This window comes from Rhinolophus sinicus, linkage group LG06, assembly GCF_036562045.2.
Source record: "Rhinolophus sinicus isolate RSC01 linkage group LG06, ASM3656204v1, whole genome shotgun sequence".
Taxonomy (NCBI): domain Eukaryota; kingdom Metazoa; phylum Chordata; class Mammalia; order Chiroptera; family Rhinolophidae; genus Rhinolophus; species Rhinolophus sinicus.
Window position 1 is genome coordinate 142514167 of NC_133756.1, and position 20181 is coordinate 142534347.

Below are 20181 nucleotides of genomic sequence, written 5' to 3' on the forward strand. Positions count from 1 at the left end.
CCATGATCTGGAGGTTGGATGAGGTGATTTTCTTTTGCCATATTTTCTTGCCTTCCAGGTTCAGAGGAAAATGGTTTTCCTGTTCTCACTATGTTGGTTCACAGTCTGTACCCCACCCCACCCCACTCCCTAGCCCAGATTTTTAGCACAAAGGGAAGATAGATAAGCCAGATTTGCCCATAAATGGTGTTGCTTTATAGCTGCCAAACCGTTTGTTCCCCGTGCTCTTCCCAGGATTTCACAAGGGAGTGCCTCAGCAAACTGAGGCCCAATGGAGAGATATCAGAAAAGCTCCTTTGAAGGGAAGTCTCAGCAAACTGAGACCCGATGGAATTATATCGGTCCCTCCCCTTCAATGGATTCCTTGGAGATGTGCGTGTGTGAAGGCGAAGTTCAAGCTGGAACACAATGGGAACTTTCCGAAATACAGCCAGCAAGCTACTAACACACAGATCTTGAGATGAACAATCTTTTACCTTTTTAGAAGTTTACCAATAAAAACTATGTGTTGGCGAGATTTGGGGTTCAGTCTCTTAGGCTGTTCCTCTTGGTCCCATGGCTTGCATTCTATTCATGGCTACTGTCTTTTCTTAACCCTGCGCCGCCCTTCTCCCTCCCCACAACCCTTGTTGTGCAGGATGCAACAAAATGGCAGGTGGTGATGGAAGACTACATGGCCCAGGGGAGGGAATGCTGAACCCGACCAAACCAAACTCTCCTGTCTGCGGTCTGCCGGAGGGATCGTGGCCTTGGCAACCCTTTCAACAGGTTCTACATCAGTAAAATGGACAGAATTGCCATGGTTCCTGCATCCTCCTGACACAGGAGTACCAAGAACTGAGTGAGCATTGCAGCCAAAAGACCCAGATGCTACTAATGTGGAACGTGCAAAATCCACAAGTATCAAAATAGTGATAATATAAAGCTGAGTACTGAAGGCAGTGAGAACCTCGTTCACCTTTTCTAATATTAATAATAAAGGACATTCGGTGAGCACTTTCTCTTTGCCAGGTACAGTGCAAAGCCCTGGGCTTCCAGAATCTTTCTGGATCCCTGTGATTACTCTGTGAGGTGGGTCCGATTATCATTTCCATTTTTCAAATGAGGACACTGAGGCTCAGAGAAGGAAAATTACTTTCTCCTAAGGTCATACAGCTACTAGGTTGCCCAGCTGGGATTTGAAATGGGAACTGTTTGTCTCCATCGTTTGGGCGATCTATTTGTGCTATCTATTGCCTGGTCTTTATGCATTCAGTTGTGTTTTTCCTGTATCAGCGAAGTTGAATTCATAGATTGATGCTCCAGTCTCAAAGCTGCTTGTGCAGAGGAAAACTGACATTGCTACCTAATTTGGCTTATATTTAAATTCATCTGTTTGGGCTATGACTTCATTTGATCTCTCCCCTATCCTTGCTTTTCGATTCGGTTTCCCTCCTCTCTCAGGAATCTTATAGTCTGCCCTCCACAAATTCCTGAACTACTGGCTAGCCGCAAATACCTTCTGCTGTTCTCCCAAGGGACAGTTTAGTTGTACTCCAAGTTGTACCATAAAATTGCTCTGCACATCCCTTTCCGGAAAGCAAAGGGATAGAGCTATTACCCAAGAGTTTCTTGACAGTGAAAAGAAGAAAGGAAAACACACGCTGAGTTTCAAGACCCTCAAGCCAATTGTTGAGGTCACTTCTTCCCAGCTTCAGCTTCAAATGGCCTGGGGAGCCCTGCCTGCCTGCCTCTGCGGAAAGGACAATCCAATTGTAAATATTATCTGCGCTTCTAAGAACATTTGAATGGTAATACCCAAGCAATTACTTTCCTTTCAAGATCATTAAACACAAATCAGACTTGTATTTTAATAGGGCTGCCAATGTCTTTAATGGTGGGAGGGTGGTGTAAAGGGTAAGTATTTTCCTCTAATGGCTAAATGTTTACATTATTATTCTTTCCGAGTAGCTTCACTGGGGGAGGTTGCTCTATGCTTCAGAGACATTTCTTTGCTTTCTTGTACCCTGGAATTCCACCTTCTTTTGCCACATGCACCTTCAGAGTGTTTGGGAGGAATAGCAGTTGTGATGTGGCCCCTGACGGCTCCCTCCACCCTCCCTTGTTACCCACAATTTCCCTGACCCAGCTCCTCCCCATAAACACGATAGGGGCCCAGGGAAGAAAATGGTCTCTGGAAGGAATGAAGAGTGTTTTCTACACAGAAGGCTTCACTCTTAGGACTGGGATCCTAGCTCTCCTCTATCTTCCTTTTATTTTAGGAACAGAGATTTTAAAAAGGTACCAGAGGAGCCTATCCAGAAGGCCTGGGTCCTCTGTTCACATTCCAGGGAGAGGGATGGGCCCTGCACACAGAGAGGCGTGTGGAGCTGGTTCTCCTCTTTCCCCTCAGTCACTGGTCTCCTAGTGGCACCTCTGAGACCACGGAGAGACAAGCGCCTGCCCGTAGAAGCTGGGCACTGAAGTCTGTGAAGGGGATCCTGGAAGGCTCACTTGACAGAGGTGCTGGCCCCAGGGTGGGGGGAACCGCTCCTCATCCGGCCCCACTGAGCCTTTGCGGCTGGTCCCTTTGCTGGTCCTATGGTCCCCCTCTGGCTCGCTGTGGAAGTGACCTTGAGTGGACGTCTATAGTGTGAGGTCTCAGGTTCACCCAGAAGCCACCCTGTCCCCAAACATTTCTGCTATTTGGCAGCTGGGGTCTGAGAGTACTTTGCCAGGGTCTGAGGCCTTTCACTGCTCATTGACAGACCGGACTGCAAATAGAAGTTTTGAATGTTGGGTGGGCTAGAGTGCGCTGTGAGGGTTGTGTTTTCCTTTTAACTTGTGGCTTAGTTTTTTGTTTTCCTTTTTTCTAGAATTTATTGAGGAATAATTGACAGGTATAATTGTATGCATAATTTTAGAGCACACAATGTGATAATTTGATATACATAGTCATTGTAGAATGACTTGTGGTTTCATTTTGACCTATGTTTCTACAGCATAGAAAATAGGGTATGCTTAGGTTGTCATCTCTAGAGAGCAAAGCAGTCAGGGGCTCAAGGTTTGCAATCAGTTTGCCCCAAGTTTTAATTGGCTCAGTTGTTTCTAACTGTGTGACCAAAAGCAGTTTGTTTAAAGCCTCCAGGCCTTGATTTCTTCACCTGTAAAATGGAGGGGAGGGTTGTATTAGCCCCAGAGACTAATAATATTTATTTCACAGCGTTGTTACGAGGATTAGATATGTATAAAGTCCTTCATACAGGCTGCTTCATGGTAAGTGCTTAATGATCATTTTTCTGTTCTGGAATCAGCTCCCTTTGCCAGACACTTCAAACACTAAATGTATAGACATAACCAAGTGGCACAGTTATTTCTAAGGTGAATGTGGCTGCTGCCACAGTCATTCTTAAATCAGCTTTGATAGAAGAAAAGCGCCCAAGAAACAAGCCCTGCTGAGTTCGTAGTTCTGCAGAGAACCTGCTGTTTCTCCATTTGCCCCAGGTAAGTGCAAGAGTGTGAGAAAGCAAATTCTCTCCAGTATTCATTCTCCTCTGGGACAAATATTCATTTCACTTTTTTTCCTCCTTGCAGGTCCCATCAAGGTAATGCCATAAGAATTGTCATATTCATATCTATTCGGTATGCTGTTCTAGCAATGGGACCCAGAATATGCTTTATATTCATTGTTTAAGAAAGAAAATGGCGGCCCAATAGCTTTCCAAATGGGCACAGAGAGATAGGAAGATTGGCATGTGGGAGAGCTATGTTTGCCTAGGGCCCCCCATGAAGTCCATAGTTCTGGAGCCTTCCTCTGTGCTCAGATCAACTAATAACAGCCATAGCCATGCCCACTGAGTTCATGCCCAGTGTGTCCCCTAGCTTCTCCTGCTCTGGCCTGGTCTGTTTACCTTTCTGATTCTTTTGGACAAGGACAAGCTCAAACTCCGGGGTCCCTTCAGTGCCTAGCCTACTGGTTTATTCAAGAGGAATGAGGACTCTTGGAATTGGAATCTCAGTATTCTGCCCTAGAAGACCTCCATTTGTGCCCCTGGAAAACAGAAGTATGTGCAAAACCATCATTTTGAGGAATATTCATTTAAGGATTTGCCTTGAATTTTCCTCACTAATAAGGTTAATAATGAAATGATACTCCCAACAACTGCTATTGCTACTAAGCCCCTGTAGAGGTAATAGTAGATCAGTGATAAGAGCTTTTAATGCATTCTCCTTTTAAGCTCACAGAATAGATGACTGACACATGCCCAGAGTTCAGTTATGCGAGGGGTTCATGGCTGTATTGCTGGTCTTTTGTGTGCACTCGCCAGTTTTCATGGTCTGAAGGAGAAAAGCCTGACATAACCAATTCAAGGCTGGCTGACTTCTGTCAGGGAGCTGGAAGGGAAACTTATTTTAAAAGTTTAATAACATTCTTTCCTCTATAAAACAATACCAGTTAATTATAGAATATTTAGATTCTTATTTACAAATAATTAGAAAAACAGAAAAGAAAATCATCTATAGTCCCAGCAGTTCAAAATAATCAATGTTAGCATTTGGAAATATTTCTTTCCATTTATTTTTTTTCTATTCATGGATTTTTAAATTTAACAGTGTGATTGTACAATACATTCAATTTTCTCCTGCTATTTTCCAGTGAAATTTGTGTTATAAACATATTATTGAAACTCTTAATAAATGTATTTTTAATAACTACATAGCATTTTGTTGTAAAATTTATCTGACCATTTCCGTATATTGGAGACTTGTGCTGTTTCTGATTTTATGTAATTATAAATAATGCTGTGAAAAGTATTTATGAATATAAAACTTTTTTATTATTTAAGATTATTTTCTCAGGTCAGAGTCTCAGAATTGGAAGTACTAGGTCAGAAGCTAAATGATTTATAGCTCTTAACCCATAATGGAAAGTAGAAATTATTATGTTGGTAAAGGGGGTGGACTTACTGGCTATCCTGTTTCTAAGGCTTTTCTTTTCCCTATATTGATATACCTATCAAGGCACTACAAGGATTGAGGCTTGCTAGGTGTTGCTTTTTCAATATCAAACATTTGAGGTAGTGTATGAACTATTCTCACCTTTCAAAAGGGTGGTATTTGTAAATAATATTAGAAACCTAAATCAAAGACATAAGCAAAAAAGACCATTTATTGGCTTATATCTAATTAAAACTCCAGAGGTAATATGCATTCAGGAGTGGTTGGATCTAGGGCCTTGTTTGTTTTCTCCCCATCCTTTGGCTTTGTTTTATTCTCTACTGGCTTAATGCTTAAGCAAGGTATTTCCTTTTGCTCGTATGATTATACCAGATGCTCCATCTTCACTCTACCTTCCCAGTGACTCTAGTGGGAAAAACTTATCTCTTTCCCACTAGTTTCAGCAAAATTTCAGGATTGAGACTTACTGGCTCTGATTGGCCTAAATGACTCATATGTCTTGGCCGGTGGGATATTACACTCTGTTTGGCCTAGCCTGGCTTACATGCTTTTCCCTACAGCTAAAGGAATCATCTCTACCTAGACCAAAACTGGCTGAGAATGGGAGAGAGATAGTCCCTCAAAAGAGAATGAGGAGGGTGTTGCCTGAAGATGGGGGATAAATGCCAGCCAAGCAGGAACAAGTGTCCACTAAAAAGCACTCCTCTTTTGGGGTGCTCCCTAAGCTCTTCTTCCTCTAGGATATGAACCTTAAGATTTATTGCCAGAGGGTAACGGGGGCGGGGGGTGGGGGGTGGGAGATGAGGGTAAGGGGGATCAAATATATGATGATGGAAGGAGAACTGACTCTGGGTGGTGAACACATAATGGGATTTATAGATGATGTAATACAGAATTGTACACCTGAAATCTATGTAATTTTACTAACAATTGTCACCCCAATAAATTTAATTAAAAAAAAAAAAAAGAAGGAATCAAAAAAAAAAAAGAAAGAAAAGTTATAAAACAATCAATTTAATTTCCTAAAAGTATTCAAATATTAATAATAGAATAAAGAAAAAAAAAAAAGATTTATTGCCTTGATAAGGAAAGGAGCTGAGCCCTCATGACTCTCTGCAGGAATCATGTGGTTTAACCTTTTGAAGGCTCTAATGAATTGCCCGAAACACGCTGGCTGTCCACAGGCCGTGCATGTATTTATTTACAATCGGAATGGCTCATTGCCGCTCTGGCTGGCTGGGCTATAATTTGCTCAGGCACTTAAGCTTACTATTAAAAAAACAGAAAACAACAACAACAAAAAATTACTGCTTCTTCCCTAACCTTAATTTGGTTATGTTTGTACTGGAGATTGTCTGGGTGGAGCATTCAACTTAAATGCAGCAGAAATGTAAAATAATGCATATGAAAGAAAATAGGTAAGAATTGCTAATAAATCCCCACAAATGAATATAGCTTCTCAGGTGGCCTTTGAAGGTATTTGCATAACCTAATTTCCCACACCAAGATTGCTGCTATCCATTCACGTGTTGAAATCTCTCTAAAATAGAGAGTAGTCCTTTGTACTTTTACTTGAATAATAGTCACTGGTAATTCTACTGAACTATCCCAACAAATGTGAGTCAGAAACGTCTCCCTAGAGCATGATCTTATGGAACCTTGTGTCCAAAAGATGTATTGAAATTAGTGAATGAGTGTTCATTCATTCAGCAAGTATTGAGTGAGCTATGTGCCGGGCACTGTTCTGAGAGCATTCTTCAGCCAAAGGAAGATACTAAGGTTGACAAATCTTTCGAGATGCAATGCCTCCAAATCTGAGGAGGAGTCAGCAAAGAGGGCAAGGCATTGTGGATGCAGAATCAGAAGGTGAGTTAGAAACTCTTCACTGACACACAGACTGTGTGACCCCGGAAGTCGGTTGTCTTCCTGACTTCATTTTGCTGATTTTGTAATCTGAGAGGCAGAGCTAGGAAAGGTAAAGAGAAGGCCTAAATGTGAGGAGGTTAACAGCTCAGGTGATTAACTCTCTGAGGTTTGCTTTCAATTCCTAGCTCTCTACTTACTAGCTTTGTGACCAGCGTGAGTTTTTTATGTCTAGTCTTAGTGTTCCCAACTGTAATATGGGGTTTATAAGACATCTGTCTGATAGGATTGCTGTGAGAAACCCCCAAGATATTGCATTTAAAGCACTTAGCCGGGGGCCTGGCATGTCATGAGGCCTCTGTTAAATGTGAGCTGCTACTTCTACCATTACTACTACTATTGAAATTATTGTTGTTATTGTTACCTTGGCTGACTTCTTTAATTATTGCAGTAGGTGCTGAATTCATTCATGTATTTCATATATATTTAGTGTGGCCTATTGCTGGACCTGGCACACTCCAGATGTGGGGATAGAACTGTGAACAAATGGAAAGGTTCCTGCTGACAAGGAGCTTAAATCCTCGTGGAGAGAAATGCATAATAAATTAGCAAACAAGCATATACATAAATAAGTTCCGATAGTGAAATGTGTTCTGAAAAAAATAAAATGGAAAGACATAATATAAAGTAGCTAAAGATAGGGGAATAATCATTGGACGCTTTCTTATATCGTCCTCTTTGGCCTAAAGCACCGAGTTGCCGTTGGTGGCTGTCCCTGTATCCTGCCACACCCTGGACACTGGCAGTTGTTATCCTGGCATCCAGGCCTCCCCCAGCCTCATCACTCTTCACTTTTCCATAGCACCCTATTTCCAAATGACTTGCCCATTCCCTGTTCCCTCTGCACTTTGAGACTTTGAGCCTTTGGTTCCCTCATTCTGGAACTCCTCCCCTGTCTGAGGTCTCCTCTTTTCCGGCTGGCTAACCTCTCACTCTTCCTTCAGACTCAGAGCAGGTAGCTGTTGCTCTGAAACTTCCTATTGCTGCTTTCCCCATCCTGTATCCCTTTCATCTCCCACCAAATTGGGTTGAGAACCTCTTCTATCTGCCCACCTTGTCCTACTGGATCACAGCTATTAATTTGCATGCCAGTCTCCCTCATTAGACAGTGTGCTCCTGGAGGGCAGGTTCCTGTGCCATTTATATCTGTGTCCAGGCAACGTCACACGGCACTGTCCAGCAGAACTTTCCATGATGGTGGACATGTTGTATATCTTCTATGTCTGCACTGTCCAACGCAGTAGCCACAAGTGGTTTTTGAGCACTTGAATGTGGCTAGTGCAACTGAGGAAATGCATTTTTAATTTTACTTAATTTTAATGAAATGGAAATAGCCACATGTGGCCAATGGCTACCGTATGACAGGACAGTGTAGATAAGCACTTTGTGCAGCACACATCAGGTGTGGCATAAATGACTGTTGAAGGAGGAGATAGTTGCAGAGCTCTCTGTTTTTTATATGATGGTAAGCTCTGAAAGATCTCAGTGCCTTTCATTTTTGGCGACTTTGATTCCTCAGATCCACTAGTACTCTCCTCTCAGTTAATCCACTGGGCCAAAACAGCAAGTTTATTAATTCATTATCCTATTGTGGCTAAGCATATAAGCTCTGGGCTCAAATAAAACTCAAGTCTGATCTAGAGTCACCATTTACCAATACTATTAACCACGCACGCACTACCAAGTTATTTAACTTCCCTAGGACTCAGTTTCCTTACTTGCAAAATGGGAATATTAATAATACCCAGATGAAGTCTATTTATGTTGATTAAATAAGATAATGCATGTTGAATATTTAGTACATGGTTTGGCACATAGTTAGCACTCAATAAACATTAAGTAATTGCTCTTTATTCATGCAAATCACATTAACTGAGCATCTACTATGTTCTAGATGCTATGCTAAAGGATAGAAATAAGTTTTCAAGCCAATGAGAACAAAAAAGGGAATATAAGAAAAATTATGGATTGGAAAGGACATGTTGTCACAATATGAGCATCAACACCTCATGTTTTAACCAAAAAAATCATATTGAAGTATTTTCTTTTCAAATGGATAAATTTATCCCAAATCTTTCTTTTTTTTAACTTAGAGGCCCAGAATTTGCACCCACACTGCTAAGCCATTAATATGTGCTTGTTAATTCATGCTCAGTCTAAGATCAATATTCTTTTTCATCATCAACTAATAAATTTATGTGTGATATTGTTTTTATATTGTGAAATCCAGCTCACACACGCACAGAAAAAGGATTTTCCTTTCTTCAGAGGCCTGTGTTTTCTAACTTTGATATATCATTTCTGCATCTCATCCATTATTGATGTGTTACAGCTTTTACACAAGGCACCGACCTTTCAAAAGAAAAAAATATATAACTACATCATTTTGATCTCTTTCTTGTGGATACTGTTTTTCAGAGTACAAGAGTTTTTTTTGTATTCTGTGGAATTCACATTGAAGCTCCCTTTCTTTGAAAACAAATGGCAAGAAGGCCCCAAACAACCTAGGCTTTCGTGGAAGAGCTGCGTGTATGTGTCTCATTTTAAATTCTGCAGTGCAAATGTCATGTAATGCAAGTATCAGCACTTACTTAAACGTGGTTAAATATGGAAACACAGCATAAAGTCGATGTTTATTTGCAACTGGTGACAGTGATAAGGGCAGGAGCCCTCCCGATAAGTGGCTTTCAGCCACTGTTAATCAACTGATGGATGGATTGGTGCGAGGCTGGTCACAAGGAAGCATCTCATCCTCTGTAATGGAATGCGTTTATCCATCTAGTGGAGGGGGAAGAGAGAGGGATACCACGTGCTCTGTTGATTCCATTATTCTGCCCTGAACCACCTCTGTTGCTAGTGAGAGGAGGCAAATGTCAGGAGACTTTGACCCGAATCAGAGTGGAAACTTAGAGAGTCACAGAATGTCACAACTGGAAGAGATCCTGGCGATCATCTAATCCAAACCCTGTATTTTTAGATGAGGAAATTTCCATGTGAAAAAATACACCAGCATTTATTAATCAATGTACATGTATTTACTCCCTGCTTAAAATTTACAGCTGGCTGCACACTGACCATAAGGCAATTCCTTAATAAGACATCAAGGCCCTTTATAAACTAGATTCTTCTCTCTCTCTCTCTCTCTCTCTCTCTCTCTCTCTCTCTCTCTCTCTCCACCCCCACCCCAATCCTTCCTCCTGACATGCTACACTTCAATGAGGGAGTTCCAGCACTTTGAGCTTCTTGCTTAGGCAAGTCGTATTCAAGCTTTAGAGTCCCGCTTGGATGTCACCTCTACAAAGGTTTCCTTGATTCCCCAAGACTGGGCTGGGTGCCCTCTGTCATTTCTGTCCTTTTTCCTCTCCTAGCCATTGCCTATCACATTTGTCTGTTTACTGTCTGTCTCTCCTCCTTAACCAGAGCTACTTGAGTGTCAGGACATTGTCTAACCCATAATCGCATCTCCAGGGCTTCGCAAAGTGCCCAACATAGAGTTGGTGCTCATTGAATATCTGTTGATTAATGGATGGCTCATATTATATGCCAAACACGGCAGTAGGTACTAGGAAAACAAAACTGAGTAAGACACAGTTTCTGTTCTGGAGGAAGTCAGGTTAATTCATTCAATTTATACACGCCTTTTCCTACACATGACATTTTGCCCAGTTTACCAAATTCGAACAAGTCATATTTCTCAATTTTGGGAAAACTCTAGAGACACACTTAAAAGTCCTAAATTTCAGATAATGCTTAATAATAATACTGCCAGTATTAGAAGTCAGACAAAAGGAATCTCAAAGAATTTGACCCCAATTAAACAGCCCCTTCACAAGTGACAAGAAACAAGCTCATATTTGTTGTTCAAAAGAACCACTGCCAAGGTATTTCCAGGGCTGGTAATTATTCTCTCGTACCTGCTCAGGTGACAGGAGGGAATGAGAAATAAGAGCCCTGTAGAATGCTAGAACTGGAAGAGGCTTTGCAATCACCTAGCCCAGGCCCTTTCTCTTACAGAGGAGCAAATGGCGGACCAAAGAGAAAAAATGATTGACTCAGGGTCAAGTAGCAAGTTAATGGCCACCCTGGGCCTTGCAGTTCTACTGGGCTGTGCTCCTTCACTGATGAGTTACCATTCAGCACCATGGCCCCAAATCTGCCACCCCAAATTATTCAGCTTTGGACACACATCTGGTGGTGGTAGCAGACATTGGTGCTTTGGGACTACCTAGCAGGCTTTCTGCTTGGTTACAGTACTCTAATTTTCATTGAGAAATGTATCCGTCCCACACACGGGGGAGCTGACCCCTTTCCAGCTTTGGGTGTGCCTCCTGACAGATTTCAGTCAATCGGCACATTCCGCCCAGCAGTGTGGTTTTCCATCTGAGTCGAAGGTCAAGGGGGTTCCTCATTGATTCAGACTTAACAAGGATGGTCTGAGCTCTCAGTCTAGTTAGGCAGACAGAGCTCAGGCTTGAGAGCCCCCCAAGCTCCTGGCTCATCAGAGACTTTTTTTGATTAGTTTCAGGTGTACAAAACAATGTAATAGCTAGACATTTATCATTTATATCCCTCAGCAATGATAGCTCCCCTACCCCCATCCACTACCCCTCTGACATCGCACACAGCCATTACATTTCCACAGTCTCTATTCCTAATGCTGTATTCCACTTCTTATAACTATATAACTATATATGTATATGTATGTGTATGTGTATGTGTATGTGTATGTGTATATGTATATGTATATGTATATACATATATATATAATATATATAAAATTGTAGTTGACATTCATTATTGTCCAGCTTCAGCTTCAGGTGTACAGTGCAGTGATCAGGTATCTACATCATCCCTGAGGTGGTCTCCCTAATGAGACAAGTGCCCATCGGATACCCTATAAAATCTTTACAACATTATTGATTACATTCCCCAAATTGACTTTTGTTTCCCCGTGGCAATCTTGTGGTTACCGATTGTGCTTTCTAATCCCCTCACCTTCCCCTTTATCCCCACCTCCCAATCTAGCAATCCTCAGTTTTTCCTCTATGTCTCTGAGACTGTTTCTGATTAGTTCATTCATTTATTCTTTTCTTTAGATTCCACATATAAGTGACATCATATGGTATTTGTCTTTCTCTGTCTGACTTATTTCACTTAGCATAATGTTCTCTAGGTCCATCCATATTGTTGCAAATGGTAAGATTTTATTCTTCTTTATGGCTGCGTAATACTCCATTGTATAAACGTACCACAGTTTCTTAATCCAGTCGTCTAGCAATGGGCATTTTGGTTGTTTCCATGTCTTGGCTCTTGTGTATAGTGTTGCAATAAACATAGGGGTGCATAAATTTTTTTGGATTAGAATTTTGGATTTCTCCGGATAGATACCTAGGAGTGGAATTGCTGGGTCATGAGGTAGTTCCATTTTCAGATTTTTGAGATACCTCCATACTGTTTTCCGTAGTGGCTGTACCAATCTGAAATCCAGGACTTGTGATATCGGGGAGGGGGGATGGGATCTATGAACACAGACTGCTCTTGTAATAGAGGAATGACTTCTAAGTGCTAACAAGTCCTTCAGTGACTGATGGAACATCATTCCCACCAAAGTCAGGGAGAGATTCTTCTCATTCTCGACATCAGCACCACAACCCTCACTCCCTTACATCCATAGTCCAGGGAAGTCCATTTACTGCTGTATTTCAGCCAGCATGGCACCTTATTTGATTTACATTTGCATGTAGTCAGCCATTCCCAGACCCCAATTAATTGTTTAGTTCATTAACTAATTAGTCTATGCAATTTGTTAGTTCATGGTACCATGGTGCCAGGTACCATGTAAAGATGTAGAAAACTGCTGCTGATCCCCAGTGGCTGTTTGGATGTACCTGTAGACATTGGCCATCAAATGTTTTTTTTAGGCAATTTTTTTCAATTCAGGAAAATTTTATTGAGAAGCTACTGTATACCAGGACTGTGTGAGGGGATGCAGAAATGAGTAAGATAGACTCCTGATCTTGAGGGGCTCACATTATCCATTGGGGAGTCAGACAAGCAAAAAGAACTACTGACCTCTCATGATGGCCTTCCTGAAGCCAGTATTTGGGGGTCAAATTTAACAAAGAAACTTCCCTGTCCAAGGTGAATCTGGCTTCAGCTCAGGATGCATTTATTCAATTTTCAAGTGTGAAAGGAATTTTCAAATATTGTTTTGAAAAAGAAAAGTCCTCCTGGAGGTTAAGGGCTGAGGACCATTGCTATTATTTCTTGCTAACGAGAGACAGACAATTCCAGGTCCCCAGTGTATATTTTTAGAAACAAGACTAAATAATAAGTTGGGGCTCCTTTCAGTAGAACTGCAGTGATGCTAATGAAAGAGAAATTCTTCTGGTGAGCCTGGAGGGCAGAAGATGCAGGGCCTAGAAGGATCCATGGCACCGCAAATAAGAACCATCACATCCCCAGACAAAAAGACCATGAGCAAGGAGGGCTGTTGGGGAGAGCTGCTGGTTGGTTGGTATCAACATAGTCAGGAAAAGAACAGTTGAAAGTGTGTTTAAAAGTTTCCAGGCTCTCTGTTAGAGTTGCGTCAATTACTTCATTTAATGCTCATTAACTTGTCCTGGGAAGTAAGTATGGCTGTCTACTTCACAGCTTGGAAAAGTTAAGACACGTGCTCGAGGGGCATGCTGTAAGGACGTGTGCAGTGGCTATAATGGGACTGACCCACCCATGCTGTGCCACAGGCGGAAATCAGGTAAGCTCTCAACCTTAAGGGTAAGTATCATGAGTATTTTATGTGTCCATAGATATTTTTTTTTATTGTGAAACGTATCAAACATAAAAATGTATATATGTATATGCAGTTTAAAGAGTAACGATAAAACAAATTCATATATTTACCACCGAGCTTATGAAGCAGAAAATTTTGTTTGAGATCTTGTTCTTTTTCCTTTATCATCGATATATGTATATATTATTTAGTTTTGCCTGTTTTTATATAATGGAATGATTCGTTATCTATTCTCCGGTGACTTGACTCTTTAACATTATGTTTTAGCAATTCATCCAAATTGATTCATGTAGCTTTGGTTTATTCAATTTTACTGCTACATGGCTTTCCAATGTATGAATATGTCACAATTTATTTATCCATTCTGTTGCTGATGTGGATTTGGATTGTTTCTGGCTTTTCTAACTGCTATGAACATTCTTGTGTATATCTGTTGGCACCCACGTGTGAGAGCTTTTCTAGGGCAAACACCTCCAATGGAATTGTGAGTTTCCAGTGTATGCGTGTGTTTAGCTTGATAATGCTGAAGTATGTACCAAAGGGACTGTATAATTTTAATTCCCATAATCAGTGGATGAGAGTTTTCATTGTTCTCCAACCTTTCCATCTTGAGGTTGACCAATTTGTAAATTTTTGCCACTCTGGTGAGTGTAAAATAGTATTTTATTATGATATTAATTTGCATTTACTGATGACTAATACGCTTAGGCATCTTTTCTTCTATTTATGGACATTTATTCTGCCTTTTTAATGAAATGTCTGTTAAATCCTTTTGCCTATTTTTCTTTTGGGTTTTCTTTCTCATACTGATTTGGAGGAGTGCTTTATATTTTGTGGCTACTAATCAGAATAATACTTGTGGTGGGTTTTTTTCTTTTTTCTTTTCCAAGGATGTTCATTACCAGGTAATGGAAGTTACCTTTCAGTCCTAGTTTGAGAAGATTAAAAAAAAAAATCCTAAACAGATGTTAAATTTTGTTGATAGTGTTTATATCCTGCATCTACTAAAATTATTATGTGGTTTTTCTTCTTTAATCTGTTAATGGGGTGGATTTTGTTAATGAATGTTCTAATTGCATTCGTGGGATAAACCCAACTTGGCCATATGTATTATCTTTGTTTATATATGGCTGAATTCAGTTTGCCAATATTTTGTTTAGGACTTTTATCATTTTCCTTTTTCTTCTGTTTTTCTTTTGGGGGGGGTACAATGTAGGTATTTAGTTTATTGCTTTAGTTTTGTAGCATAAAAATATATTCTGATTTTCTAGTGCTACATAACAAACTATATTAAACTTAGTGGTGTAAAACAATGCAATTATTTATTATTATGTCTCATGGCTCTGGGGTTCCACTGAGCTCTAGCTACTACATCATCCTTGCTTGAAATTGCTCATGAGTTTACAGTCAGATGGTGGCTGAGGCTGGAATCATCTAGTAAGCTTTCTCACTTGCATGTGTGAGAAAGCTTGAGCTGGGAGGATTCAAACAGCTGGGGCCAGAAAGCTGGGGCTCCTAGGTATCTCTTTTTATCTCTATGTGATTTCTTCTTGTGGTCTCTCCAGCATGGCAGCTTCCAGGTAGTTGGACTTTTCCTGAAGCCTTCCAGAGCGAGTGTCCCAAGAGAAACTGGTCAAAGCTGCATAACCTTTGCTAATCTAGCCTTGGAAGTCATACAGCACCTCTTCTGCCATGTTCTGTGTGTTGAGGAAGTCAAAGCATGCTCAACAGAATATGTCACTTTTTGATGGGAGAAGTGTCAAAGCATTTGTGACATGATTTAAAACCACCATACTTAGACTAGCCCTATAAAATTATTTGAGGAGTGCTTTCTCTATTTTTCATCCTCCAGAGTATTTGTCTGAGATGAGAATTAATCTTATGCCTGGAAATTTCAGTAATGCTAATCTATAACACCATCTGGAATATTTTCTTTTTGGGAATATTTTAAACTACTCATTAATTTTTTTTACTAGTTATAGTCTTTTCATTCTTTTCACTCATATCTTTTCATTGCTTTTTGAGTCAGTATTTATGAGTAACATTTCACTAGGAATTCACTCATTTCATCCAATTTTAAAATTTCCTAAATTAGAATTGTATAGGAGGCAGAATAATGCCCCAACCCCCAACATGTCCATGCTCCAATCCCTGGAACCTGAAAATGTTATCTTACACGGCAAAGGGTCTTTGCAAATATTATTAACTGTATGGACCTTGAGACTGGAAAATTATCTTGAGTATCCAGGTGGACCCAGTCCAATCACATGAGTCCATAAAAGCAGAGAACCACTTCCAACTATGGTTAGAGAATGCAACTATGAAAGAAAAGTCAGAGACATGTGACATGAGAAGGACTTGACCCACCATTGCTGGCTTTGAAGATGGGGTTAGGAGGTCACGAGCCAAGGAATGGGGGTGGCCTCTAGAAGTGGGGAATAGCCCTCAGCTGGTGGTCAACAACCTGAACATGCACAGAAAAGGATTCTCCCCTAGACCCTCCAGAAAGGTGTGCAGTCCTGCCAACACCTTCTGATCTACAGAACTGTGAGATCATAAATTTGTGTTGTTTAAGCCACTAAATTTGTGGTCATTTGTTATGGCAGCCATAGAAAACTAATACAAGTTGTTCACATATTATTTGTTTAATGTCTGTTAAATATATGACTATGTCCCTCTTTTTATTACTAGTTGTTTATTTGAGGTCTGTCTCTCTCTCATTAATCTTGCCAGAAAATTGTCTATTTTATTAGTTTTTTTCAAAGCCCCAGCTCTTGCTTTGATGATTCTCTATATCCATGTGTGTTATAAACTTTCCTTAACTTGTGACCTTATCTTTATTATTTTCTCTCCTCTGCTTTCTTTGATTTATTCTTCTAACTGCTTAAGTTGGATGTTTGGCTTCTTTATTTTGAGATGTTCTTATCTAATGAAAGCATTTAGGGCCATACATTCCCTGTAAGTACAATTTTAGCTGAATCTAACTTTTTATACATATTTTCATTATGTTATATTTTAATTAATGTCTAAAGTTCATGAGTCATCTTAGAAGTGTGATTTTAAATACATAGACAAATGGGAATATTCTAGTTATCTTTTGTTGTTGATGTCTAACTTCTAATTAACTTATTGTCCACTACTCAACTCTGCCACTGTCACATAAAAAGAGCCGTATACTACACATAAATAAATGGGCAGAGCTGTGTGCCAATAAAACTTTATTTACAAAAACACATGAAGGGCTGGGTTTGGCCTATGGACTGTAGTTTGCTAACCCCTGCTGGAGGGATTCTCTCTCCTCATAGCCTTTCCTGCAGGGTTGCCAGGACCTCTGTGTATAATGGCGGAGGGCTCCAAGAGAGCAAAGGTGGGACCTGCAAGATCTCCTAAGATTTAAGCCTGGAACTCACACAGCATCACTCTCACAATAGCCTATTAGACAAAGCAAGTCACAAGGCCTGCCTAGATTCAAGTTTGAAGAAGTAGACTCTACCTCTTAAGGGGAAGAGCTGCGAAAAAGAAAATTCATGGCAATATTTAGTTTCCATAGGTATCTTGACTGCCTTACTGATAGAAATGGAAGTTCAGGGCTTATATATGCATTTTAATTAATAGATTATTTTTAGAAAAGTTTTAGGTAGGTTTACAGAAAATTGAGCAGATAGCACACAGGGTAACTGTCTTTCTCCTCTCAGTTTTCTCTTATTAACATCTTGTTTAGTATGGTAAATTTGTTGTTATTGATGAACCAATATTTACACACTATTATTAGCCAAAGCCCATAATTTAGATTAGGGTTCACTTTTTTATTTTTTTAAAGACTTTTTTTATTGGGGAAAGGGGAACAGCACTTTTTTGGGGAACAGTGTGTACTTCCAGGACTTTTTTTCCAAGTCAAGTTGCTGTCCTTTCAATCTTAGTTGTGGAGGGTGCCGTTCAGCTTCAAGTTGTTATCCTTTCAGTCTTAGTTGTGGAGGGCACAGCTCAGCTCCAGGTCCAGTTGCTGTTGCTAGTTGCACGGGGTGCAGCCCACCATCCCTTGTGGGAGTTGAACTGGCAACCTTGTGGTTGAGAGGACGCACTCCAACCAACTGAGCCACCCGGGAGCTCAGCAGCAGCTCAGCTCAAGGTGCCATGTTCAATTTTAGTTGCAAAGTTCAATCCTCCTCTCTTACTGAGTCCCTGGCAACCACTGATCTTTTTACTGTCTTTTCTAGAATGTCATATAGTTGGAATTATACAGTATGTAGATTTTTCAAATTGGCTTCTTTCCCTTAATAAAATGCATTTAGGTTCTTCTATGCCTTTTTGTGGCTTAGTAGATCGTTTCTTTGTATCAATGAGTAGTATTTTATTATATGAATGCACCAAAATTTGTTTATCCATTGACCTATTGATGAGCATCTTGGTTCCTTTGTTGACTGTCTTTCCCCACCTGCACACGACCCCATCTCCCTGATGAACCTCTTTTCTCCCCACTATAGTTTCCCACCTCTCCAGGAAGCATAGCTCGCTCTCTCCTGTATGCTCCTACTGTTCTGTATACACAATCATATTGTGGTGTCTGCAAACTCTATTGCAGTTGGTAATTTTTAATATACTTCCCCAGACTGTGAGTTCCTTGAAGCCAGGAACTATTGATAATTTATCTCTATATCCATGTGCCTGGCACTGTGCCTGGCTTATTATAGACCTCTTGCTGAATGCAGATGGAAGAGCAAAGGCATAAAGAAATGTGTGGTCAAGTCTGCCAGTGCAGGCAGGCAGGTGGAAGGTCTAACAAGGGATGCAACACTGGCATTGTGCTTGAAAGATGACATGGTGTTAGCCGGGCAGGAAAGTGGAAGGAAAGACATTGGGAAGAGCATGGGTGAAGGTGCAGAGATATTAAGCAGCGCAGGGTAATTGGAGGGCTGCAGGTCAGTGTCTCCAGAACTGCTATGGACTGAATGTTGAAGCCCTCAGCCCCAAAGTGATGCTCATGGGGCATTTGAGAGGTAATTTGAGTTACATTGGGTCATGTGGGTAGGGCCCGCATGATGGAATTGATGCCCTTATGAAATGAGGAAGAGCCATGAGCACTCTCTCCCTATGCATGTAACAAGGAAAGGCCATGTGAGCACACATGGAGAAGGTGGCTGTCTACAATCTAGGAAGCAGGCTCTCACCAGAAACCAAATCTGTTAGCACCTTGATCTTGGACTTCCCAGCCTCCAGGATTGTGAGAAATAAATATCTGTTCTGAAAGCCTTCCAGTCAATTGTATTTTGTTATAGTGGCCCAAGCTAAGACAAGAGCCTCGCAGAGTGCTTGGCTCACAGTGGGTGCTCAATAAATGTTTGTGGATGAATGAATGAATGAATGAATGAATAAATCCATTGATATCTTTTACTTCCTCACTGTAGGGACATTTTTGTTTATCTGTGGAGACAGTTTCATTTCTCATAATGGAAGATTGGCTTTTAATCAAAGCCTTTCCTCAGTCTGAGAGCTTTGTGTTTTTTTGTGTGACTTTCAAGGAACTCACAGATCAACAGTTTAATAACAGGGCTCTCAGAGACAAGGTTGTGACTTTAAATAGTGTGAGGACCCCAATGGCTGGACTCACGGGCAATCTGAATATTGATCACAAATTTTAAAATGGCCCTTGGGAAGTACAGCATGATTTTAGGAGAGATTTCCAATTAACTTGGGCTGTTCAAAGCAGCTCAAGGCCTGGGAAAGCACGCATTAAAATTTTCCGAAGGCCTTTATCTCCTGAAACAGAAACTATAAATGGTAGTGGGGGAAAAAAAATCAAAGTTACTGAACATGGTAATCACCACTTTGGGGTCTATGAGAACCACATCTTGTTAACTCCCTGTTAGGCAAGGGAGCTTTCAGAGGTGAAGAGGCAAGTTCCAGACCGTCAAATGTCTGCCTTGCTTTATACTTGTGTGAACTCTTGTCCTGGTCCTCTTGCTGGTAGGGAACATGTTCAGACCAGCAAGGGTGGTGTCTGACATCGCCTACCAGCCCCCTGGGAAAAACCTTGCACACAGCAGGCACTTAATGCACTTTGGTGGAATTGAACTGAAGAGAAAGACTCCTTAGGAAGGCAGAGGGATGCAAAGGGCTCTCCCTGTCATCTACTACTCTGCTCTGACTTGGAGGCAGAGCAGCCTGTCTGAAGCTAGGGCTCAGACGTCTTCCCTCTGGAGGCTCTGAGTCTTCATCACACGCCTGGCAATGCAATAGGCACCTTACAGCACCATTTTGTCGACCCTACCAATAACCTTTTGCAATTGATATTATTATCCCATTTTACAGATGGAAAAATGGAGACATTGGAGAACAAACTCTCCTGAGTGGTTTTCATTCAAAAGGTTTCCAAGATCCCATCTGACCACTCCACCAGCTGAAACATATATATATATATATATATATATATATATATATATATATATATATATATATATATATATATGTAAAGTCATGCAGGGGCACTGCACTCAGTAAAGCTTCAATTTTGTCAAGCAAACTAAAAA

The 20181-nt window shown here is 40.7% G+C and overlaps 1 long non-coding RNA gene across 2 annotated transcripts in view; it reads left to right on the forward strand.

Moving 5' to 3' along the window:
* LOC109450855 (uncharacterized) overlaps positions 1–20181 on the forward strand; it is a 145574-nt gene that overhangs the window by 86202 nt on the left and 39191 nt on the right. For both annotated transcript variants that reach the window (XR_012497559.1, XR_012497558.1), the window contains one exon: positions 13516–13618. This is a non-coding gene — a long non-coding RNA (uncharacterized LOC109450855). The remainder of the gene's footprint in view (positions 1–13515; positions 13619–20181) is intronic.